This window comes from Acipenser ruthenus, chromosome 29 (genome assembly GCF_902713425.1).
Source record: "Acipenser ruthenus chromosome 29, fAciRut3.2 maternal haplotype, whole genome shotgun sequence".
Taxonomy (NCBI): Eukaryota; Metazoa; Chordata; class Actinopteri; order Acipenseriformes; family Acipenseridae; genus Acipenser; species Acipenser ruthenus.
In genome coordinates this window covers 9,660,787-9,687,460 of record NC_081217.1, presented here as the reverse complement: position 1 = coordinate 9,687,460, position 26,674 = coordinate 9,660,787, and the positions used below count along the sequence as shown (strand labels likewise).

At 40.4% G+C, this 26,674-nt stretch overlaps 1 long non-coding RNA gene across 1 annotated transcript; it reads left to right on the top strand.

Moving 5' to 3' along the window:
• The first annotated feature begins 2,761 nt into the window (after positions 1–2,761).
• Positions 2,762–25,624, top strand: LOC131702067 (uncharacterized). The gene is made up of 3 exons (XR_009309265.1): positions 2,762–3,046; positions 20,428–20,688; positions 22,961–25,624. It is a non-coding gene; the product is annotated as an uncharacterized LOC131702067 (long non-coding RNA).
• The last annotated feature ends 1,050 nt before the right edge of the window (positions 25,625–26,674 follow it).

Sequence of the window (26,674 nt, the reverse complement as noted above, 5' to 3'; positions counted from 1 at the left end):
TTATTCTACTTTAAAGGAATATGTTGCATGATGCTCTCCGCTGATAAACCAGTACTGAATAACAAAGAACGCGAATACCGTATATTATCTTAAACAGGTAAGAAATATAATAGAAATTAAACTGACAAAATGTATCCCTTTAAGCCTAAGGGCTGGTAACCCCTCCCCTCCTCTCCCATCACAGCCTTTCTCTCTCAGTTACTGCAGAGCTACCCTCTCGGGACGAGGCTGCTATTGCATGTGGTGGATGTGTTAATAATGAAGAAATTACAACACAAATTACTCAGCCCAGCGAAGCAATGCCTCCGACAGGGAGCTAATGTAATTAGAGTGTTGTGTGCAGTGCGGAGCACAGCCAGAGGATTGGTAAACACGGGACGCGAAGGGGTTGGGGATGTAGAGACAGCAAGCCAACGCAGTAATGGTTTACTTCAAAAGATTCACCAGAAAAAAAGAGAGAATTTGTTTTTATTTTTCATCCATTACTGGAACATCCTTTAGTTGTTGTGCATATGGGGCCTCAAAGTCTGACTGCAATGGTTTGACAAATATTTACACTGGAAAATCTCAGCTTTGTATCAAATTACTATGATTTAGTGAAAATTATTTATATTTTATAGGTAAAATATGGTCCAATGCTTTGCTACCAACGTATGCATGCGCAGTGTGTAGATATCTGCAGTTTCTGATTATAAATATTTAAAAAAAGATTAGCTGTTCCATGGGCAGGGCTGGCCTCAGGCTATGTGGGGCCCTAGGCCGTGATGATTAGGTGTGGGGTCCAGAACATCAAATGAATGCTACAGTAGCAACCGAGTCTTAAAGTGAGCACATAGGTGCATCATAGGGGCAGCAGTGTGGAGTAGTGGGGCAGCAGTGGTTAGGGCTCTGGACTCTTGACCAGATGGTTGTGGGTTCAATCCCCAGTGGGGGACACTGCTGCTTGTACCCTTGAGCAAGGTACTTTACCTAGATTGCTCCAGTAAAAACCCAACTGTATAAATGGGTAATTGTATGTAAAAATAATGTGATATCTGTATAATGTGAAATAATGTATAATGTGATATCTTGTAACAATTGTAAGTTGTCCTGGACAAGGGCGTCTGCTAAGAAATAATAATCATCATCATCATGTAATCATATGAATCTCCACATACTAACGTTAAGAATCGGTAAATGACATGAATGATATTAAAATGTTCACAAATACTTGTTTCAGTTTGTTTGGCTATCATTTTATAGAATCCACAACTTCAAAAGCACTCCAGTCCTCAAGTCTACTTCAAACATATTATGTATTAACTTTTACTAAAATGACCCTGCCCCAGTAGGCCTACTGAAAAATACTGTAATGCCCGACTTAGTCTAGATAGTTGTTAGCTTGGTTTGTTTTTATTCTCTATTAATTGCATTTATTGAAAAAAGGCTAAAGAGAACCAGCCCGTTATTATTGTTTTATATATGTTTTGAACAGGGGAAGTTAGCAGGGTAATGTTCCTGAGTGAGGGTTTGACTACAGTCAGGCATGGACGTGTTGAAGTTCAACATCACCCATAAATAAAATGTTTTTCCTGTTATTAAGCAGTAGTAATAATCAGAAGCAGCGGTATTTAAAAATAACAGAAGCCAGTTTTCACTTTTTCAATAAAAAAAAGTGTTTATTGAAATTAGGGATGCTTGCACCTTTCGGATTCGGCCTGAACACCTACTTTTTGAACAGGGCTCTGATTTGGCCAAATACTTAGGATTCGGTGAACCGAATCCTATATCCGCCAAGACGCACATCCATTTTAATATATCCCTCCAATGTGTGCGGTTCTTCTTTAAATAAGACACGAATCCGGTATTGAAAGTAACTATTGTATTTAATAACAAGAACACGTTTGATGAACTCTGTCGCAGCTCTCAACTGCCTACCACTGGTGGCGCACGCACTACACACCGCATGCAGCTGCTGAATGCAAACAGCCCCGTATGCAACAGCACAGTCACATCACACTTTTCATGGAGTAAAGTATATGGCAAACTGTTGTAAATTTGTGTGCTTTGTTGCTTTGTCTAAGACGTGTTCTAAAGATCATACTGAGAAAAGAAAAACAAAACAACAATATGCTTTAAAGTAAAAAAAAAAAAAAATCAATATGCTTTAAAATAAAATGTTGCGTTACTGTAATGTGCCAATACAAGTTGAACCATTTGAGAACTGCTGTGTTTTATTTAAATAATGTTTAAACTACTTCGTAGCCTCTTTGATATGTGTTACACACACGGTGCATTTAAGTCAATTATTTTGCAGGGAGATTCAGGTCACTCATCACGGTAATGTTTTCCTCGTAGCTCTCAATAGGGTTGTCAACAGGCTCCACAATCTCGGCACACTAAGGCAGGTCAGGTTTTTTTTTTTTTTTTTTTTTTTTTTTTTTTTTTTTAAATTCACCTCACTAAACTGCAATGTATTCGACATGTAAAGCGAGTGTGAATTGCTTCAGCAGTTTAGTAAATGTATTTAATTGTTTAATTGTGGTGGCGTTTCTATCCTGAGTCTTGTAACAACGATTAACTGTATTGCTTGAATTTTTTTAGACAGTAAACAATATCTATCAGAATAGTGCAACACCATTATTATAGATAACTTTGCACTCACCTGCACTGTTTCATTTAATCTTCTGGCAGCAGGTAAAGTTTCAATTTGTTTAATATTTCTTGCTTCACACAGTCCCTCCCAGTCAGAGACTCAGAAAGCCAATCAGCTGCTGTATAGGTCTGATTGATGGAAACGATCCTCGCAGGCAGGTGTGTGCTTTTGGTAACAACTAAGTAAAACAATGCAATCAATTTAGCGACAGACAGTTCGCACAATTCACACTCACTTTACTTCACTCACATTGCAGTATAGAGAGGTGAGTTACAAAACCTGACTTTCTTTAAAGTGTCCCGAGATCCTGGAACCTGTTGGCAACCCTTCCCTCAGATCAGGTGACTCATTTAAAACGCCATTAAAGAAAATACGGGGTTATGGCAAAGATGCCGCTCGTCTTTCTGAAAGGTAAAGTAAACGGTTCTGTATTCTGACTTTTCTATTGTGGGGGGAGGGGGCTAGCGGTAAATTGTGTCAGTTTCAAACTAAAATCTTATTCAGGGATATATTTCCATTCGGTAATAAAAATACTATTAACTAAAAGGCTCAAAACAATAGATTGTGCGCCACCCTTGTTAGTAGCTGCCAGTCTGTTTTTGATTCAACAATTTCCTTCACTTTTTCTTGACAGTTTTTGTAGTTTCGGTATTCGGCCGAATCTCAAAAACTTGGATTCGGTGCATCCCTAGTTTAATTTAATGTTCAGTTTTCATATTGAAGCTTGTGTGTACTACTCATTTAATCAAGCCAAGTAGTGTAGGAATTTGCATGTATCGTTCAATACGTTTTTCAAATCAGGCAAGCTTATATGTGTATAAAAATACGACAGTAAAGTCGCAGTCGTTTCAAAACTGTGCTGAGAATTTTAAGAAAACGCATTTTAGAGCAAAACATTTTATGACATGTTTAACTTTCATAGCTGAAGAGGTGCCGGGGCTAAGCCTCGTCAAGCCCAGAGGGGCCGGGGCTGAGCCTAGTCAAGCCCCGACACAAATTAACCACTGCGCTCAACACCAAATTTGTACTATTAAGAGACCTGTGACGGCAACCCAGACCAAGCCGGGAGGAAACATTAAAACAAATGGAGACAATTTGAGTGACAATGAATACATGCTTTTTAAAACATTTATAAATACAAAATAAGCCTTGAAAGATAACCGATACAATATAACCAATTCACCATAAACGAGGAATCTGAAAATACTGATAGATTTGTACCTTCTGCATGTATCACTCAGACATGTGCTGTAATATATAACACTAAAGTTAAACCTTAAATAAGCATTAATAAATATTACACTATGCAGTAACTGCTGTAGAGAGGGAGTTTTGTTTCAATATATCCTAAAAAGGGATGATGTTATAAATAAAAATGGTATAAAAAAAAGTGCTTTGAAAAAAATAATACAAAAGGGTCCAAGTCAAACAATTTCAGGCAGAAGCAGTATATGTATTTAGTTGACAGCAACAACATACACGTTTTAACATTTCTGACATGTGGTAAGATGTATTGCACCCAGATTTAGCTATGAGCTCATTTTCATTGGCAGTCCCTGAGCAGGTGTAGAGAAAGCAAGAAAATAAAGAAACACAAAAACAGGAAAAGAAAATACAAATAAAGTAACATTTACAGAAAGGAGCAATTTGCATTTGACAGTTTTAATAACTTGAAGTTATCTCTTCAAACATAGCGCACTTATTCCCTCCAAACAAATACACAGTTATAATAACGAAAAGAAAACCGCTAAAATTCATAGTACAAAATAATTACCCTCCACCAGTATAAGAAGTATAAAAATAGACATTGCGGTTATTTGCTTTGCTTTGTTTTTGTTAAATACCTGGCATTGTGGATCCTACACAATAAACAAAGTAGCAAAAGACACATTTTCATAAAGTAATAGCATTATTGTGGTTTACTTCTGCCTATTTCTATGTACACGCAAGTGAAAACTCAAATGTAACTTTAAATAAACTCTTCGAAAAAAATTACAAAAGGAGGCATTGTAGGAAGAAAAAACACCTCACCGTTTCGGTTTTGTTTTTCGCTTATTACACTTAGGGTTGCCAGCTGGCCCGATAAATTTGGGCTACTTTAAGACAGGTCAGGTTTTTTTTTTTAACTCGCCTCTAAACCACAAATGAATTGATATTAAATCTACAAGTTCAAGTAAGTGTGAATTGCGTGGAAGGCAAAACGCGCTGTGATCATTATTTTTAATATTTATCAACTATACAATTTAAGTCGGACACTGACGTGGATTTTTGCCTTCAAATTCATGTGCAGCAATGTTCGTTCGAATATTTCAGATAGTTTCGCCGCACTTGAGAAAATAATATTACTCAATTCTGCTGTTTTCACGCCGCACTGCCGAAGTCTTCTGTAGTTGATCAACCAATGAGCACTGACACAAAGCGAAATGGGCGGAGATTTGTGATGCAGGATAAAATGAATTCTGATCAGAATGAAAGATCGGCCAATCAACATGCAGGGATTATACAGAAATTATTGTATCAGAAAAGGGTTAGGTTTAGGATTAGGCTTCTATCTTGCAAAGAAATGGACACATTAAGTATTATTATTATTATTATTATTAATTTCTTAGCAGACACCCTTATCCAGGGCGACTTACAATTGTTACAAGATATCACATTATTTTTACATACAATTACCCATTTATACAGTTGGGTTTTTACTGGAGCAATCTAGGTAATGTGCCCTGCTCAAGGGTACAGCAGCAGTGTCCCCCACCTGGGATTGAACCCACGACCCTCCGGTCAAGAGTCCAGAGCCCTAACCACTACTCCACGCTGCATTCTAACTATGCATAATAACATTGTAGCCGTTTCCAATGTAAACACAAGTTTGTTTCGAACCAGGTACCAACAATCGCCAGCATAAATGGATGCCTGTATTCTGTACTGGAAAATGATACCATTGCTATGTGATAGTCCAAGTACTTTGTCCATCAATATTGGAAGTTTCTGTAAGCTGTTCTTCATTGTGATGTCATTTTTAGCATGTGTCAGTACAGGTTCTGGAAGTTTACCACCCAAGTGACCCACATTTCATGGGTCAGAACCACAAATTGACATTCAAACCTGCAGAACCGGGACAGTCATTGGACAACCAGCAAAATAAAACGTCTATGTAAGATCACTGTTTGAGTGAAGTAGAAAACTGAAAGGGTCCTTGGGTGGTCTGCATAAAGGTGCAAAAGCTTATCTTCTGTGTATTTCGTTCTGGTTTCAAGTGCTGGTTGTGTCTTTTTTGTGTGAGCATACGTGGTTATTCACAAAGGTGGTGCTTTCCCTTTAAATGTATGCTAATTACAACATCCTACCTCTGTTTTAGATGCGGGCGTCACCGCAATGATTTCAGATTGCTATACAAACAAAAGATTAGAATGATCTCTGAGTCATAAGGTACCAGCAAATGCAGCACAATTCAGGATTATTTTAAAAGAAATAAATTCAATTCTTTAAACCTCATTTGAGATTTTTGTTCATCCTACGTTTAAATTCAGCAAAGAAACCAGGAGCATAGGACAGGGTTGGATATTAATATGAGACAGACTGAGGAGACACTTGTTTACACAGAGAATGATGAGAGAATGAAAAAGGTTACCTAGTCATGTTTGTTGGTATTGAGTCATTGAGATTCTTTAAGACCCAAATTGATAACATTTCAGGATCAGTCAGCTAGGAACAAGCATTGATGGGCTGAATGGCCTGTGTGTGTGTGTGTGTGTGTGTGTGTGTGTGTGTGTGTGGTGGAGTTTGAATTCATCTCTCCAGAGGTCCGAACACAAACAAAAAGATTCTGAATTGTTGAAACTCCAAGAAAAGAAAGTAATATTTGTGTTGCCCTGCCTGGGAGCTCGCCATGCTGTCAGGCTGACCTGCTTTAATGGAGCAGCCCTGAGCTCTTCTTATAAATCCCTCCTCTGTAATCTGATTTTTAGCAGCCTGCCGGGAGCTATGAGAGATTTCGATTCATCTTCCAGCTTTGCATTACTCCTAATAAAATAGACCCTTCTTTTTTCACAAGCATTTGAATGTGTTAACCATTTCCCACCTGACCTGAAAGTATCACCCTGAATATATCTGAAGAAATGTGCAGAATATATTCATAGCGTAAGGTCACAGATATCACAGATAAACAACAACATTGGTTCATTTAAAATGATATAATTTGCAACTTGAATGAAGAATCTAGCCATGAATGGAGGGTACATACAATCATATGCTGACAATGACAAACTTTTTTTTTTACATCAAACAGTTTAATCCACTTTCTACATTAACATGCTTATTCCGCCTCTACTCTCAAAAGCAAAATAAATGCACAGTGAAATCATTGTAACCAGAGAGCATGGCTAATAGGTTACACGGATTCTTTACTTAGACATTGAAGAAGTCTTCTAGTCATTAAAATGGAATAATTGTATTGTTTGGTATAAATATCCCTGGGAATGTGCAATGTGTTAAACGCTGAGGATGGACACTTGAGATTGAAACAGGGTCAGTTTTGCGATACACCCATCTGTGATGTCTTTGTGTCATATAGTTTGTATCGGGTGGAGAGGACATCACATTGAACTGAACTATACTGTTTAATTAGTCTTATATATTGGCTTGCTCCTTTCCAGCATTTATTTTCACAGCTCATAAAATACTGTAATGAATCCCTTTTCAGACCATATGTTTGACTGAGGTTCTTCATTGTAACACTATGAGAGCTGTTAATAATACATCAGGTACTTTCACTTTGAGTCAGACCAGCTGAGCTGATGTCATGCCGTGACTGAGAGGGGCGGAGATACTGGTATCCAAGGTCAGCAATAGGATCAGGAATGATTAACACCTGTCGATCACTTGCCTATTGTAATGGATGTAATAGTTGATGGTGCTATTGGTGCAGAGAGGATGACAAGATGAGAGAAGCTTTTATTTGAGTTCAGAGTGGAGGCTGGTGCTTTAGGCTATGTGGCTAAGTTTCCCTTGAAAGAAATAATTATTATTATTATTATTATTATTATTATTATTATTATTTGTTTATTTAGCAGACACCTTTATCCAAGGCGACTTACAGAGACTCGGGTGTGTGAACTATGAACAGCTGCAGAGTCACTTACAATTACGTCTCACCCGAAAGACGGAGCACAAGGAGGTTAAGTGACTTGCTCAGGGTCACACAATGAGTCAGTGGCTGAGTCGGGATTTGAACCGGGGACCTTCTGGTTACAAGCCCTTTTCTTTAACCACTGAACCACACAGCCTCCTATAATAAGAAAGAAGGCTTGATGTTGGAAAACATGGATCGAGAATTGATTAGCAGTTTGCTACGCATGTGGACTGGCAGAGCTATACTGGTGTTCTTTTCTGAAAAGAAACTAATATTGCAGATAGCAGACTGTTTGGTTCAAATTGCATGTACTGCTAACAATTGATAAGAGACCTTGTGTCTACAAGCTTCTTGTCCAACATTGACTGCAAGCTAACAAGATATTGGTGCTGTGGACCAGGAGGGGCTAGGCTCTAAGACTTTTAGGAATACAAAGCATAAAGGGGCTAAAAGGCTCCCAGGGACTCCTGTTGGACCAAGAGGTTCACAGGGAGAGTAAGAGATAATACCACTAGGACTTAAAGGGTCTAAGGCAGAACGGAGAGAAGATGACAAAAACCAGATGTATGGACCTTTTTGGGGCACCAGGGGTTTGAGGAATGCACTGAGTTCAGAGGTCGTCACACTGGACTACACACACACACACACACTCACACTCACACTAAATGAAATATATGTTAACAGGATAATGAGTTGTACCTTTTCTATTGGTTAAGTGTCAGAGAAAGAGGAGGAGAGAGACACCTATGCAGAAGGGTATTTAATGTCATGCAACAATTGTAAGAACGAGTATTCTGTGTCCTGTACCTGGGACCAGACTCCCTGCATATTTCAATAAACATAACAACTGACTGAAGAAAAGGACTCTGTGCAGTTTCTTGAATCTACTTACTCACCATCCTCTTTTTTAAGTTACATCATTTGGCGAGCCACCGGCGGACTGTTTCCTGTTTTTTTTTTTTTCAAAAAACCGGGGGGGTTTGATACCTGACTGCAGAGAAACCCATTTGCCCAGCCTGAATCCTGTGCACAGGACCAGGACAAAGCGAATGGACCGAGACTGCTTCTAACTTCTGACCAGACGGTGTGGAGAATCTTTGAATCAGGACTTCAGCTCGAACATATAACCACGTACATTGGTGAGTAGTTACTGGTTTATTGTTTTATATGCAGTGTTTAGAATGTAGTGAGAATCAAGGGTAGAATATGAAAGAGGACTTTTTGATAATTCATGTACATTGAGGACACAATTAGTTAAGTCAAGAGAGATTGACCGCTGAACTAAAAGTGTATTGACTATTAGGACTTTAGGTATGAAAGAGGACCTCTGGATTCCTAAAAAAGTCGGAGTAAATCGTGTAGTGTTATGACGTGCCAGTAGAGTCTATTGGACTAGTTACACGGACTTGTATAGCTCAACAGGTACGGGCATACTCGGATTTATGTTTTATGTTTGTTTTTGAGAGGGTTTGGTACACCTGTTTTGTCTTTGTTTTTACTGTTTGGTTTAGAAGTCACGATAAGGGGGCAATAGGATAAGCCTCTTATTTAACTGTTCACATTAGGTGGTACAGATAAGGAACAATCAGACAATAAGTTCCAGTTAAGCCCAAATAGCACATACAAAAGTGTAAATTAAATGTGCAATAAACCAAAATAAAAGTTTATGCTTCATTAAGCATAGCTTTAAACACAGAATATTGGTAAAAACAAGACAAAACTAAAAACAAGTTTTTTTGTTAGTTTTGTGTTTTGTTGGGAGTCTGATCAACTCCAAATATGTTAGAAGCTGACCCTCAATATCATCAAATGGATGACTGGAGAATATGGAACATAGACTATGTGTTAAAACATGGCAAAAAGGGAAGCTATGTACAGAACAGTAATGTACATGTTCATGTGACAGGTCAGGAGTGTGTGTCTCGTAAGAAGAAAAAGACAAAGGAAATTCAAGACTGGTAGCCTACAAAAAAAACAAAAAACAAAAAAAAAACTGTAATGGTAAAGATTCTATATCAACTTTGAGGAATACATGTTGTAAAAATAAAATTAAAAGGTCACATTAAAATGTAATTAAGAAGTTGCTTATTAATGATTGTTTGAGTAATTCTGATTTTGCTTAAGCGTGGAGATAAAGTAACATCTTAGAAAAACTATGTACTAAGAACCAGCATGAATACTTATTGTCTTGCCTCGATCATAAGAGGGTTTGATAAGGGAAAGAGACCCATGTTAACTGATGAGTTATTTGTATTGTGTTAGTGTTTGAATGCAAAGGAATGGCCAACCTTTGAACTAAAACAATAACACAAATATACAAAGCAACAATTAATAGTTTGTTCAGGATTATATTGGTAAACAAGAGGAACATTTTGTCTTTCTGATAGAGGATTTACTTGAAAAGAAAGTGGTGGTATTATTTTGGTACGCAGGGTCTGTGTCTCCCTGGTCACAGATTCAGGGAGGAATAGGAAAAAAAACTTGCGTGACCATATTTGGGCAGAGAGAGAAAAGACTGTAGAGAATGAGAATAGATCACTGTTAGACAGACTAAAAAATAAAAAGACTTTTAGGAAGAGAACAAAGGTTTGTGGAGATCAATAAATCTGAAACAAATTAAATTATCGACCTGGAAATATTTTATTAAAAATATTTTCATGAATGAATGTTAAGTGTTTGTTTGAGAGTGAATTTTATGTTTAAGACACGGGTGAATTTTATGAATCACCTATGAATACATATTTGAAACCAAGATCACATGAGTGGTAGAGTTTGTATTATTGGTGTAGCTAAAAAAAGTGCAGAGTTAAAACGATGTTATATTTAAGGGGTCTGTTTATTAATGATTGTTTAGTTCATGTTGAATTAAACAGGGAGATTGCATTCTCTTTGAATGGAAAACACGTAGTTTAATAAAGCACTGATGTTATCAGTATTAACTGGGTTTATTCTGATGTTGCTAAAGTACACTACGAGTAGAAGAAAAAAAAAGTTGAATTGTTAGAGAGCATAAAATACAATTCAAATGGGGAAAAAGAGGTCACAATCGATATCAGAGTGATCTACAGGGATTTCAACTTCTGCTAAGGCATCAGAATGCAGTGATGCAGGAGACAAAAGCAGTGTCACTCAGAGCTACGCGAGTGATGTGAAATGGGATGTTTGCACACATGTGTACGATGTGTTTTGTTTATGGTGGTTACAATTAGTATTTTACGGAGCTTCTTGCAGGAGAGGTGATGATAATTAGATTAATGTGATAACTGAAACATGAATAAATCGCGAGTGACATGAGATTATTGATGGTGCAGTATAGGACTGCAGGATTGATGGATTGTGATACTGGTATGATAGACAGTCTGTTGGTTAATGTTTGTGTGTTTGTCTGTGAATATAGGGTATGAATACTCTCTTGTGGAAGTTCAGCACAGGACGCTGAGCTAATGGAAATATTGTGATGCAAAATAAAGTCAACTTCTCACTGTCTAATACAGAACAGACAGTCGCAGTAGCAAAAGTAATTATGCACTCACAGTAATACAAATGCACTTGGTAGGATTGACCATGGGGAAACGCCCGTGTAAATTAATCAAATAAAGAATATATTCGCTGGCTTAAGCATGAAGCAACCTGCGCCCTGGTTGGCGAAGTACAGTGATTCCATGTCCTCTGCCACCCAAAGAGCTCTGGGTTGGTAGAGCTTGTGGATCACATTCTAAAAAGGAAGCATCATAAACAGGTGCTCATGAAGGTCAGGTTTATGTGCACACACATTTTCTTTTTCTCACTGGACTATTTCTATAATAGATCCTGATTTATTTTGATCTGCTAAAAGGATGCTGTTATTAATTGCAGCAAGAATAGGCAGTACTTTTATTTCTGTATGCGTTATTGTGAAACATTAACGTTTGAATACATTTCTTTGTAAACTTTCTTTTCAACTGTTATTGTGATATGTGCTCTGGACGTCTTGCCAAGAAGGGAGAGATCAATGTATGACTAACATCTTACAGGACTGTTCTCAACTAGGTAATATCATACAGTATGTGGACGACATACTGTTGCAACGAGAACTGCGGAGAAGCACTATCTGTTGCTGGAGGAGCACGCTGCTCTCAAATTAAATCTAAAGAAAACTGCATTAATGAAATCATCTGTTTGTTTCTTAGGAGTACAGGTGGAAACTGGAGGACACACACCTGACCCAGGAAATAAAAAGCTGATTAAAAATCTGCCCCTTAGATCTTTTTGGGCATATTTGGATTCTGTCAGGACTTCATGGAAGGATACAGCGAACTAGCTGTCACCCTCTATGAACACCTGAATTGAGGCATTAAAACAGGCACTGATTCCAACCCACTCAGGGTCTCCATTCAAATTAAAAAAAAAACAAAAAGCGGGGGGTTGGAAGGCTGATTGGGGAGGTTCATATGAGATAATGGACAAACTGGGAGAAATCAATTTGAAATTGGCAATACAAAAATGAGGGAGTGAAAACTAGTTTCACTGATAAGCAAGCCTGCTGGAGAATGGAAATTCCTAAGTGCACTGATGCAGTTAGTTTAGAGTAGTAATTGTGAGCAATGAAGCAGATAGAGATTTGTAGTTACTTTCAGAGTACAGACACAGGTCTAAGGCTTTTCTCTTCTCCTACAGGTTTATGCTGGAACTGATATTTTATATTATGTTCACGATATGGGGTGGACGTAGGCTTTGAGAAAAATACAAGATAGAATTAACAGACATTGGCGATTCTTAGAATTTCAATAACATTATCAATGCAGATGAAAAAGAGACTATTCAAGAATTAACCTTTTTGAAATTAAATCAGATATTAATCAAAAGAATAAATACTGCACTTGTTCTCCACAGGTTCCGAGATAATACTGATGGCGTTCATGTGGAATGGAAGCACAATGCTGTTCATCGGAACTGAGAGGACCATTTCAGAAGAGTTTGTGCAGAAAGTTCCAGTACACTTGTGGGACAATTTGGATATGCAAACAGGAACTGTACATATTAACCTGCAGAACTTTACAATGCTTGTCCATGATATGTAGTAATTAAGCTCTACCATATATCTGGAACAAGAGTGTAAGTTGCTGAGAGATGGTCATGAGGAGGTATCTGAAACCACAGAGACATTCTTACATATGGGGAACCATTCCAGTCTGCATATCAAAAGAAGAAATTATGATGACGTTAAAGTGACATTTTTGGGGATGTAATGGGGACTGTTAATTTCAGTTAACATACCTGATAATGAAACTACGTATTATAAACTTGGGGTATAAATGTATGATTGGTGAAAAGATTTGTCTTAGTTTAAAGATACTAAAGGTAATATGTCAGCGATCCTGGAGTGCAGAGATGGGAAGGTCTCATGTAATTTATTACTAATCACATTCAGTAAAATAACAAAAACTGCAAAGGTTGTACCATTGACCTCTAGAGGCACTGGGAGTATGGAGTTTGTGTTGTTCATGACACTTAAGAGTGACATTGTTAAGACATTGTATCTGCCATCCATGGTAGGGAGGTAGAATGGTTGGTGTCTTGCAATGGATTATTTGGAGTGTTGTTAGGAACATAAGACTATATTAATATGTACTTGTAAGGTAATGGGACATCCTATGTTGAATGGAAATACCAATTGAAAACAGCGGTTCTACTGAAAAATATGGTTACCTATATTAGACATTAATTGTGGAAATCATGTGAACTTTGAATGATATGCTGTAGTGTTGAATATGTCTAAAATGAGGCACTATTTTAGTACTTGTTCAATGCATAGTGATCATTTTTGAAGTTATAGTTTTAGGTTTTAATCAGTTTTAAGTGTATCATAAGATTGAGATGGTCTAAATATTGGATTCTAGAAAGATGTAATTTAACATACGGGTTAAAAATAATGATACACCTAAATGTGTTGGAGCAACATGAGTGTGGTTCTGATCAAGAGGATGGGGATCCACAGCTGGAACATAGAGTTTATTCTGAGAGTACTGTAGTTTCGGATAGAAGATGTGATTATGAGCTTACAGAGTTAAACCAACACTGCACTGCGTAGCTAAAGAGCAGGACGGGTGGGTGAAATTGGGAGGCATAGATTGCTGTAAGGAATTGAGTACGTCAGTAATTTACACTTGTTCCATGCGGGGTGATCTAATTTCTTGAAACAGGGCAGTAAACCGTACTATCGAGGTAAAATCACTACGAAAGTATGTCCCCTTTGCACCGCCTACCTCGGGAAGGTATCATTCTCGGACCAGAAAGAAAAACTGTTTTGGATAATGTGAATATAGTATTATCGTGTGTAATGTATAATTTCACAAATCTAACTGTTATGTTTGAACAGCATTGCAAGCAATACACCAATATCCAGAATTGGCTTCAAAGAGAAATAAGTAGTACAATAAAAGATTACAAAGAGCGAATAGCCGAACGAATGTATGAAGGTAATGAGAAACGTAGGAAGAGGAGACTTTTTGATGAAATAGCAGGATGGTTTGGTGCAGGAAATTCTGTTGCAAACAGCTGGGATATTTATCAAATGTCAAAAGGGCAAACTTGGATAGCAAGTGCTGTGAGAGAAAAAATAGAAAGATTGGGGAATGGACAGATGTATGTAAATCAAGGGATTAGGCTCCAGGGTACAGCTATATATGAGCTAATGGATGGAACAGAGGGAGCCCTGCGCAATTTGACCAAAGCAATAGATTGTAGAATATTTGCGGGTGACCTTTTAAAAACAATGAAGGAAGAAATAATGGACATTAGGCTAAGAGTGGTACCTAGACATGCACAGGAGGAACTCAGGTTGAGGTTGGCAATGTTCCACCCTGATCAGACTGACCTCCTGGGAGCTAGTTTAGTGTGGCCAAAGGAGAATGGCAAGGAACCACCTGGTCACATAGGGTTCTATCTCTCAATACCATACCTGGATCCTAATAACCAGTATAAAGACAGTTTGAAGATTAGACCGATAGGAGTACTACACAATGAGACAGTGATAGTTTGGGAAAAGGCTACATGGAAAGTTCAGCGAGGGAACTGGAGTGGTGTGGTGCATGAAGCATGTTGTTATGAAACAAATAGTCATGTAGTTTGCCGGTGTCCTGCAATCACCGGAATTAATAGAAATATAAGCACTGAATTAGAGGTACATCCACTAGAGGGGTGGAAAAAAGCAGTGCAGGTTGGGAAATATCAATGGTGTGTGTTGAGTAACCATACCAATTTTAAATATGGAGATTTAACTTGTCAGACTTCTCCAGGATTTTGTTTTTCTCCAACACATGCAGTTCAGATTGGAGATATATATATATATACCTGAACCTGAAGCAGAGGAGTTCCAAATTACTGCTTGGTGGGATGACACATATCTAGATTCATATTCGGTCATTTTTTCTCAAGTGCACAAATTGGTTAAAATAGCCCTACAAAGAGCGGAACAGAAGCTGCTCAAAGCTAAGGTCGAAGTTGATTTGGCACAATTAAAAGCCACGTATTGAAACGATATGGATGGTCAGGGCAGGCCTTAGGGCACACTTTTGGGGATTATGTTGTTTTAATAATACTGTTAATAATAATAGTATTGATTTTGTGGAATAGCATTCAGTGTTTTTGGTGGAAAAAACAACATCGACAGTTAGAAAGGACCATTGGCAGATGGGAAACTGTAAACTTACTGGGAGCCACCATGAATAAGAAATAACACCTGTGTACAGTGATAAACTGTATTTACTGTATTTTTCTGTATGTTTACTGTATGTTTATTTTTCATTTTTTGTATTATTTTTACGTATGTTTGTTTGTTTTTTTTTTGTTTGTTTTTGCTCATGACATACTTACATGGAGAAACAGCAAAGGCAAGGTAGATACCTACACATAATGGAGAGACTTAGAATGAGAGGAACATACTTCACTATAATATATTATACAAACACGGTACTTGATGTGACTACTCAGAACCAGCGAAGAGGACATCTGAGGGCTCGGGATCACGTAAGCAACTTGGTTGTAGCGGGTCACCCCCCTCCATCTTATATTTTAAAAGTAGGGTATGTTGGAAAACATGGATCGAGAATTGATTAGCAGTTTGCTACGCATGTGGACTGGCAGAGCTATACTGGTGTTCTTTTCTGAAAAGAAACTAATATTGCAGATAGCAGACTGTTTGGTTCAAATTGCATGTACTGCTAACAATTGATAAGAGACCTTGTGTCTACAAGCTTCTTGTCCAACATTGACTGCAAGCTAACAAGATATTGGTGCTGTGGACCAGGAGGGGCTAGGCTCTAAGACTTTTAGGAATACAAAGCATAAAGGGGCTAAAAGGCTCCCAGGGACTCCTGTTGGACCAAGAGGTTCACAGGGAGAGTAAGAGATAATACCACTAGGACTTAAAGGGTCTAAGGCAGAACGGAGAGAAGATGACAAAAACCAGATGTATGGACCTTTTTGGGGCACCAGGGGTTTGAGGAATGCACTGAGTTCAGAGGTCGTCACACTGGACTACACACACACACACACACTCACACTCACACTAAATGAAATATATGTTAACAGGATAATGAGTTGTACCTTTTCTATTGGTTAAGTGTCAGAGAAAGAGGAGGAGAGAGACACCTATGCAGAAGGGTATTTAATGTCATGCAACAATTGTAAGAACGAGTATTCTGTGTCCTGTACCTGGGACCAGACTCCCTGCATATTTCAATAAACATAACAACTGACTGAAGAAAAGGACTCTGTGCAGTTTCTTGAATCTACTTACTCACCATCCTCTTTTTTAAGTTACATCACTTGATATTAAGGAAAGAAAGAAAGACAGTCGTGCTAAATCAGTTAGGAGTGGAATATCATGGCCTCTTCGCTACTGTCTGTCTCTAATGTGATTTTGCTGCACAGGTTTTTATTGGTTTTTCTTTCCAGATTTCCTTTATTTCATAAAGCTATTTATCTCCCAGATACCCGACTCATGGCTCTCTAACTAGATTTCACTCTGCTGCAGTGCGCTTGGCTAGCAGGCAGCAGTAAAAACACATCTCTCTGAATTATTGCAAACCAGACTTTATATAGTCTCCCATACAGAAAAGGTCACAAAATACAGTAGTGTTCAAATTTATGAAAACACCTCGAGATTTGTCATTTATATCCTACCTGCATTAAAACCTCAGGGTGTGAGAATTTCAATTTCTAATCAGTAATCAGTGATATAGAAACAATAGGCACTCGTGTGAAAATGTTAGACCACTTTGTGCTTTAATTAAGCATCTTAAACAACTTCTAAAAAGTCTCATGCATTTCACCATGTGTGGCTATGTGTTCATTTTCTCTTACTATTTTAAATTAACTGCATGTGTTATCAATTAAATTGTGCAATCACTGATTTAACTATTTTGACCTTTTTCCAGGATTTTCAGTTCTAGTGGTTTAATTTCATATGCACAACAAATCAAAACTACAGAAGCAGTGAGGTGTTCTAATAGAAGGAGGTTATAAGGGGGTTTTATAATGTACTGGCGAGACTGCATTTAGGGTTCATGTTATGAAGATGAAAGAACTGAATCTATCAGCCTGAAATAAAGAAGAATTAGGGAGGGTTAATTATTGTAATCTCACCTTGAAGAGACCGTAGTACGAAGGTGTGTTGTGTGTCCGGAGTCCTGCAGGTTTTATAGGTATCATGATTTTCATTACATGAGTCGCTGTTATTTACTTCATGCTAATATTGGACTCAGCTTTCGCCCAGATAAAATGAGATGGCAGTGGTGGGAAGCTGTCAGACCAGAGCCTGCCTCTCCTCCCTGGGAAGCTCTCAGTGCAGTCACCCTGCCTCTCCTTCTTGGGAAGCTCTCAGTGCAGTCACCCTGCCTCTCATCCCTGGGAAGCTCTCAGTGCAGTCACCCTGCCTCTCCTCCTGGGAAGCTCTCAGTGCAGTCACCCTGCCTCTCTTCCCTGGGAAGCTCTCAGTGCAGTCACCCTGCCTCTCCTTCTTGGGAAGCTCTCAGTCCTGTCACCCTGCCTCTCCTCCCTGGGAAGCTCTCAGTGCAATCACCTTGCCTGTCCCCCTGGGAAGCTCTCGGTGGAGTCACCCTGCCTCTCCTTCTTGGGAAGCTCTCAGTCCTGTCACCCTGCCTCTCATCCCTGGGAAGCTCTCAGTGCAGTCACCCTACCTCTCCCCCTGGGAAGCTCTCAGTGCAGTCACCCTACCTCTCCCCCTGGGAAGCTCTCAGTGCAGTCACCCTGCCTCTCCTTCTTGGGAAGCTCTCAGTCCTGTCACCCTGCCTCTCCTCCCTGGGAAGCTCTCAGTGCAGTCACCCTGCCTGCCTCTCCCCCTGGGAAGCTCTCAGTGCAGTCACCCTGCCTCTCCTTCTTGGGAAGCTCTCAGTCCTGTCACCCTGCCTCTCCTCCCTGGGAAGCTCTCAGTCCTGTCACCCTGCCTCTCCCCCTGGGAAGCTCTCGGTGCAGTCACCCTGCCTCTCCTCCCTGGGAAGCTCTCAGTGCAGTCACCCTGCCTCTCCTTCTTGGGAAGCTCTCAGTCCTGTCACCCTGCCTCTCCTCCCTGGGAAGCTCTCAGTGCAATCACCTTGCCTGTCCCCCTGGGAAGCTCTCAGTGCAGTCACCCTACCTCTCCCCCTGGGAAGCTCTCAGTGCAGTCACCCTGCCTCTCCTTCTTGGGAAGCTCTCAGTCCTGTCACCCTGCCTCTCCTCCCTGGGAAGCTCTCAGTGCAGTCACCCTGCCTGCCTCTCCCCCTGGGAAGCTCTCAGTGCAGTCACCCTGCCTCTCCTTCTTGGGAAGCTCTCAGTCCTGTCACCCTGCCTCTCCTCCCTGGGAAGCTCTCAGTCCTGTCACCCTGCCTCTCCCCCTGGGAAGCTCTCGGTGCAGTCACCCTGCCTCTCCTCCCTGGGAAGCTCTCAGTGCAGTCACCCTGCCTCTCCTCCCTGGGAAGCTCTCAGTCCTGTCACCCTGCCTCTCCTCCCTGGGAAGCTCTCAGTGTAGTCACCCTGCCTCTCCCCCTGGGAAGCTCTCAGTGCAGTCACCCTGCCTCTCATCCCTGGGAAGCTCTCAGTGCAGTCACCCTGCCTCTCCTCCCTGGGAAGCTCTCAGTGCAGTCACCCTGCCTCTCATCCCTGGGAAGCTCTCAGTGCAGTCACCCTGCCTCTCCTCCCTGGGAAGCTCTCAGTGTAGTCACCCTGCCTCTCCCCCTGGGAAGCTCTCAGTGCAGTCACCCTGCCTCTCCCCCTGGGAAGCTCTCAGTGTAGTCACTCTGCCTGCCTCTCCTCCCTGGGAAGCTCTCAGTGCAGTCACCCTGCCTCTCCCCCTGGGAAGCTCTCAGTGCAGTCACCCTGCCTCTCCCCCCGGGAAGCTCTCAGTGCAGTCACCCTGCCTCTCCTCCCTGGGAAGCTCTCAGTGTAGTCACCCTGCCTCTCCCCCCGGGAAGCTCTCAGTGCAGTCACCCTGCCTGCCTCTCCTCCCTGGGAAGCTCTCAGTGCAGTCACCCTGCCTCTCCCCCCGGGAAGCTCTCAGTGCAGTCACCCTGCCTGCCTCTCCTCCCTGGGAAGCTCTCAGTGCAGTCACCCTGCCTCTCCCCCCGGGAAGCTCTCAGTGCAGTCACCCTGCCTGCCTCTCCTCCCTGGGAAGCTCTCAGTGCAGTCACCCTGCCTGCCTCTCCTTCCTGGGAAGCTCTCAGTGCAGTCACCCTGCCTCTCCCCCCGGGAAGTTCTCAGTGCAGTCACCCTGCCTGCCTCTCCTCCCTGGGAAGCTCTCAGTGTAGTCACCCTGCCTCTCCCCCCGGGAAGCTCTCAGTGCAGTCACCCTGCCTGCCTCTCCTCCCTGGGAAGCTCTCAGTCCAGCCTGCCTGCCTCTCCTCACTGCCTCCCTAATGAGGAGTGATGACCAGTAGACAGGGAGGCAATTGCCCGCATCCCATAAACAGTCGTGCTTTGTTAGCCAGCCGGCAGGGGCTTGTTAAACTGTTGTCTTTCGTTATTTTCCCCCCCTAGTGAGGGGATAGAGATCTTGTTTTCTGCCTCGGTGGTCAGGGATAATTACTGCGGACTGGAAGCTGCTGGGGCAGGTGTGGGGGGCCAGGAAGAGAGAAAGGGAGAGGAATGTTTGAGAGATCCCACGGCCAGTGCATCACCCTAAATAAACAGGCATCGCCCTAAACAGAATAACATTCCAGTGTACAGTGCATTGCTGATACGGTCAGTCTGTGGTAGTACAATGGTACAGCAAGGGTTGACTAGCAGGGTGTATAGGTTTATACTAACCATCGCATTGTAATTGTAGTGCCACTGACTGTCTTTCTGTGTGCATTGCTACTGAACTTCAAGGGCTTCTCCATTATGTGTGTGGGGGGGGGGGGATTGTGTGTTTAGGAAAATCTAGGACATGCTGATTAATATTATGTTACCAAATCATTCAGTGTGTTTATTTCAAACATTTGTCAGGTAAGAATGTCTATTCAAATAATAGCAATGCCCCCGGTTCTATTATATGAATCACCTGCACCCTTCTGTAGGTGGAGTAGCAGATATCAATCAGATTGTGTATAGCCAGAAAAGAAACCATTAATACAAGTCTTACTTGAAGCTTTAGACCGCCGTTTCATTTTTGGTGTCCAATTATTTTTTCCCCCCCGCACTGCAGCAACTCAAAGCAGATATCTGCCAGGTACCAGCCTCTGGAGGACATGGGCCAGCCCTGCAGGTGCCCACCTGAACTCACTCTGCGTCTGGCCTGTAGGGTTCATTGTAGAGCGATGAGGAGAAAGTCCATGCCAGCTTTGCCTTCGTATCCTGCAGGAGTGCTGGAATCCCCAGCGGAGACCGGCGACTTTGCACAGCCAGGACATGAACCAGCACTCCTCTGTATGAATCACCTTGCACACCAATCGTCATGCTTTTACAGGTGAGCCACTAGAGAACCCAAGGAATATCATCTATCTATCTATCTATCTATCTATCTAAATACATCAATAACTACGACGGTGTGGGCTGGTGTTCACACCTCAGATACAGGTGAGGGGGTCCAGGGGGCTAACCTCAGTGGTAAAAGCACTGTCCAGTGGATCCGTTTCTTGTTGGATGTGATACAAAAAGTTTGCTCTGTGATGTCTTATCATGGCCAATTTTTCGATTACTTTATTATTAAAAGTCAGGAATATCAGCCATCATGTCTTTTTCAATTGATAACATGGCTAAAGCATTTAATCGTTCAGTTTTCATACATTAAAAAAAAATAATAAAAAAGTGAGATGTTGAAATAAGACAAATATATTAAACACTCTGAAATTTAAATGTGTGTTTATTTAAACTGAAGTTGTCCCCGAATCTAAAATCAATCCCAAGTTAAAAGACCAAGAACAGAAAAAATAAGACCTTAAAAACGACATTAACATTGAAGTAGATTTTTATTTTATTTTCAGGAACCAGCAGATAATTTATATAGACCTAACAAAAGACTGATCAGCTACAAACACAGTAAAAAAACAAACAAAAAAAAAAAAAGTAATTTAAAAACACCTCGAAAAAAAGCCTAACGCTGCCATCAGCAAGATTAAAGAAATAAATAATATATATATATATATATATATATATATATATATATATATATATATATATATATATAGTAAATGAGCCTCACCACTCGCAGTTTATTGTCCCTTTAAAAGTAGACCCAGGACACAGAAATTTAGGTTTTTAAGCGCTTTTGCGCTATTTTTTTAAATAATAACAAAAATAAACAAAACAAACACCTAGCTCTTTTTGGGCACTAACTAAACACCACACTGGAGCCTACCTATAAACAGGACAGCTAAGCTGTTTACCTGTAAAACAAAACAGGTTTACACTACCATTTATTTTGCTAAAACAAGCAGGCTCCTATACACACCACACAGCAGCCCTGAACAGACTGGCTGCTTCCTTTAAATACCCTGCACCTGGCTCTAATTTACAATAATCACCAGGTGCAGGGGATAATCACCGTAAAGGGGAAAAGGGACAGCCGACGCAAAATAAAAGCAGATTAAAACTGAAAAGATCAAAGCTGAACAAAAAAAGAGTATTCATAAACATGAATTTAAAGTTAGACGAAGTTAAACAAAGATAATTGGACTAATATTTAATATTTAAACGGCTTAGACATTTTTTGTCTTTCTGCAAAGTAACACACCATTCAAGAGTAAGAAGAAATGTTGCCATATCCTCCCCAAAAAAACCTCTAGATTTGCCCCTAATACCTCTAGGAAAAAAAATATTTAGTATGAGGGCTCAACACAAACAATGGGGCAGGTGAAATGTTCAATATACACTGAATTTATTAAGAGACAATGCAAGTAGCACTGAAATCCAACTTGAAATATATCAGAAGCTCATCATATTAAGTCCAAATACAGTAGATTCTTGTTAATTGCATAGCCCAGGTGCTGACTAACAGTTTTATGCAATTACACCAGCATACGCAATTATCAGTAACATATATACAGTGCAATTGTTTACCTGATAATTGCATACAATTGTGAAGTACATTTCTTTTGAAAATGTTCCTTATTCTGGTTAAATGCAAAAACTGTGAGGCACATGGCATATGCATTCATAGGAATCTACTGCATGTGCATTTTCATTGGAAATGTGCTTCACTTTAAGTTAACAGGAATATGCAATTATCATGTATGCAATTCATTGGAATGCACTGATCTTGTATAATTCTTGAACCTCCAGTAATATTATATTGGCACACCATGGCTACATTGTAAAAGTATATATATATGTTTTGGGTTTTTTTCCATCATTTTTCAGAACATATATTCACTGACTGGCACAACACATAAACACGGCTCTGACAACTAAATTAATTTCAGGCCCCCACCTGTGAGTCTCACTCAAATTCTATGCAGCACAGACTCTATCTGGGCCTAGGGGCCCTAATACCTGCTGCACATGAAGTGATCTTATACTGGGCAGTCAAAGTACATAGAACGTCTGGAGAAATTCTATAGAAATCAGCGTTCGCAGCTGCCAACCGGCATGATGTCACAGCGCATCCACCACTTAGTAAAGAACAGACTTGCACATTATGAATACATCTTAGGGAACAAAATGCTTTCAGACAGGAAAAAAAAAAAACCTCTAGAAAATCCTCTAAAATTAAAAAACCTCTACCCATTTCATCCCTCCAGATTGCCCTAAGCAGAAACATGGAGCCGCTAGATCTGGAGGGCAAACCTCTGATCTGGCAGCACTGCTGAGAAGAACCGAAGTTGTGCTGCTCATATTTACAGTCTTTGTTGGCATTAACCGGCTGCGCTCCATCCAGACTTTTTGATGCCAATCATAGCCAGTCCTGGCTGACGGCTGGCTGCTACCGAGCATGTGCACGGCGGATTTGGACGCGCTCATTTCTGAGCGAGCACAGCCTGGCTTCAGCCCATTAAACAGATGGGATGAACGGCATTGTTGATGTGCCAGTGTCACACGAGAGGGGGGAACTGAATTGCACATCACCCAGAAGGGAAGCGCAATTCATTAATAAGAGACTGTGGGTTCAGCGAGCAAGTGAACGCTGTTAACAAGCCACCCCTGAATATGGTCTTGGGAGACTGGCTAAGTTGTATAATCTCTTCACACAGACAAGCAACACATTTATCTGACAGCACTTGTTTGTTTGCTGAAGCTCGATCTGCAATGAAGATTAATAGCTTGCTGATTGTGACCATTCCCTAAATTCGTACATCAAACGCTGCCGTTAGGCTGCCTGAAGCATGAATCCAGGAGTCGCGCAATCAATCCCTGTTGAAAAGTTGACGTGTGAAATTGAAATGGAGAGCAAAGCATTGCCGGAAACATTATGAAACGGAGGGGTTCACCGAGTCCTTAGAACAGGACAGCATTGATCTCGTCCCACTCCAGTAGGCGCAGAGGCAGAATGGAAAGTTTAATCTCAGCGAGCTTCACAGCCACAAGCCTTTCTGCAGAATAACTTTTTAACTAGTTTTAGTACAGTTTTCCACAAGGGCTTTTTACATCATCAATGTGAGGTTAAAGGTTAGAGGAGGGGTGTCCAAAGCTGGCTCTTCCACTCCTGGTCTTTGTTCCAACCAGTGGTGCTGGAACAATTTGTATAGGTGGAGGTGCTGAAAGTCATTGAAAAAAAACTGGAACCCCTGTATATGATGAAGCAAACAAATCGCAAAGTAGCGTATACTGTTAGGATCCACTTAAACACTGCAGTTTAGAAATGTTTACTGGGAAGAACAGGCTGAACAGTTGTTTTGTATTTACAGTCGCCGTTGACAAGGACAGTCAGAAGGGTCTAAAGATTGACTTGCGCTCCCGTGTCATGTTGATTATTATTATTTTCATGAGGGAATGGACCTCTAGCGCGTCCTGAATGTCAGTATGTCGTGTTGTGTCACGTCATGTGTTTGAAGCATTGCTCCACAAAGCAGCACCCCAGTTACACTTTACCAAGAAAAATCTGATGTTCTTTTTTGGGACATTTTCAGTAACCGTTCTGCTGTATACAAGCTTCTAGGGCATTCCCACTACTAACCGACTCTCGTGAGATTGCAACCGTGCGATTTATAAAATATCCCGCCCCTGTTGTGACAGCCAGTGCTGATTGGTCTATTCTAAAAGGATGCAGTGCACTGCACACACACAGCTCCTAATAACATTCATGAAACTAGCAGGATTCATCATTGCACTGCACACACACAGCTCCTAATAACATTCATCTGACTAGCAGGATTCATCATTGCACTGCACACACACAGCTCCTAATAACATTCATCAAACTAACAGGATTCATCATTGCACTGCACACACACAGCTCCTAACAACATTCATCAGACTAGCAGGATTCATCATTGCACTGCACACACACAGTTCCTAATAACATTCATCAGACTAGCAGGATTGATCATTGCACCAGCAGGTGCACAGCACACCTGTCCTGGTTCCAACCCTGGTCTAGCTTGTTTAATTGAACCAATGAAACCTCCATCCCAGACCCTGAAGTTGTTCATTATCTCATTTTACCTGTTAAACCTGCAGTGGATTGAACCTCCATGACCGAGATTGGAAAACCCCTGGGTTAGACAGCAAGGCTAAATGCGTCGTTTACAAGATTCTGTTTTTTTTTTTTTTAAATGTATTTAAATATTGAACCACATAGTGCAGATTAATATGAACGAATTGAGATTCAATACTATACTAAAAAGTAAGTAGCGAGGTTAAAAAAAATCTAGCGTGGTTAAAAAAGATCGAGGGTTACACATCCTCACGAGTTGCTACAATTTATTTCATTGTTAACATCCTTACAACTTTATACACTTAACTTTAAAGTTTGTTTCAAAGATCTTTTCAAAGTGGTCACTCTAGTCCACTGGGGTTTGATCGAGTTTCAAATTTTATGTGTAAAAAGTTGTCAGGATGTTAACAATGAAAAGAGAAATGACAGGTACGTTATTTAAACAGTTGTAGCAACACGTGGGGACCTATAAACCCCCTACTGACTTTCAAGTGCAGCCTTTGTTTCCCCCAAATAATTAAAAACAAAAACCTACTGTCTCCCTGCTAGTTGAGTTTAATGAGGAGAGATTCATATTACATTTTCTAATAACCTTATTTTTCACAGACAAATAAAATGTTTATGGTATCCTGAATAAAAAAATTGTTTATGGTATGTGAAATAACGTCCCTATAAAACCAGCAGGTAGTAAGTCATTGATTATATACAAATAATACAAATACACAAGCCCATTTGTAATAGAAATATTTAATAAATACACTTTGTTTAGGATTACATATACCTTTTATATTACATTCATTAGAACTTTTCCATAAAGATTTAGTTTTGTAATATTCTTTTCAATAGTAACCAGAAGAAGTTTGTTTTCCTTGGCAAGGTGCCGCATCCTTTCCAGAGACACAGTGGTTCTATTTTAATAATCCAAACAGTGGCGGAATCGAAACCCCTTCCCTTTGACGTCACTGTATCTGCACTGTATGTAGCAATGTTATAAAGTGTGTTAACACTGTATGTAGCCATGTTATAAAGTGTACAGTGAAGCAATGTAATGTGAAGGTGAACGGCACACAGACAGACGTTTTGGTTTTGTGCACTTGCACTACTTCACTTAGTGTCTTATACTTTTACCTCAGGATCCTGACTGAGCAGTTTCAGTTTGTCAGGCCAGTGTTACAGCACGTTTGAAACAGTCAGGATCAATGTACTTTACTGAATGTCTCGGCGGGCTGGACAAACCTGTCCTTGTGGAGCGTCTGCAGATTTCTCTGTTTGCCATACCAGTGCATTTCTGGAAAGGATACCTTAACAAAAGATCTCTGTTTCTAATACTTTTCAAGACAAACCATGCATTAGTCCACGTTTTTTAAGGAACACAGATTCAACAAATAATAATAAAGTGAAATAATACATTTTTAGGTCCTTTTGTTTTTTACATTCTGCATGGGATTAGACCAGGGTGCTTGGCATCATGGAAGTATTACGGACCCCCAAAGTGTATCTTCACCCCACAGAATGGATCAGGGTGAGGGAATCCAGTGGATTGCTTCTCTGATCACATTCAGGGTGACTATGAAGAAACAGGCTGTGTTTTTACAGCAATGAATGTGAAACTACAATGGCAATGCACGGGTTCCACTTTAAGGGGTGGTATCACAGTGGTAACATTTTCATATTTTGACATGAACAAATAAATACTGCAGACCCATTCCAGGTCATATCAATAGCAGACACTGTGCTACCATATCAAGACTCTTGTGGTATATTGGCTCCAGATCCATGGCATTGCTGTGCTGGTAATTCTGTGGTCTGCTAATGGTTCTGCTAGGGTTTCTTCAGGATAATATTTGTAAGGGATCCCAAT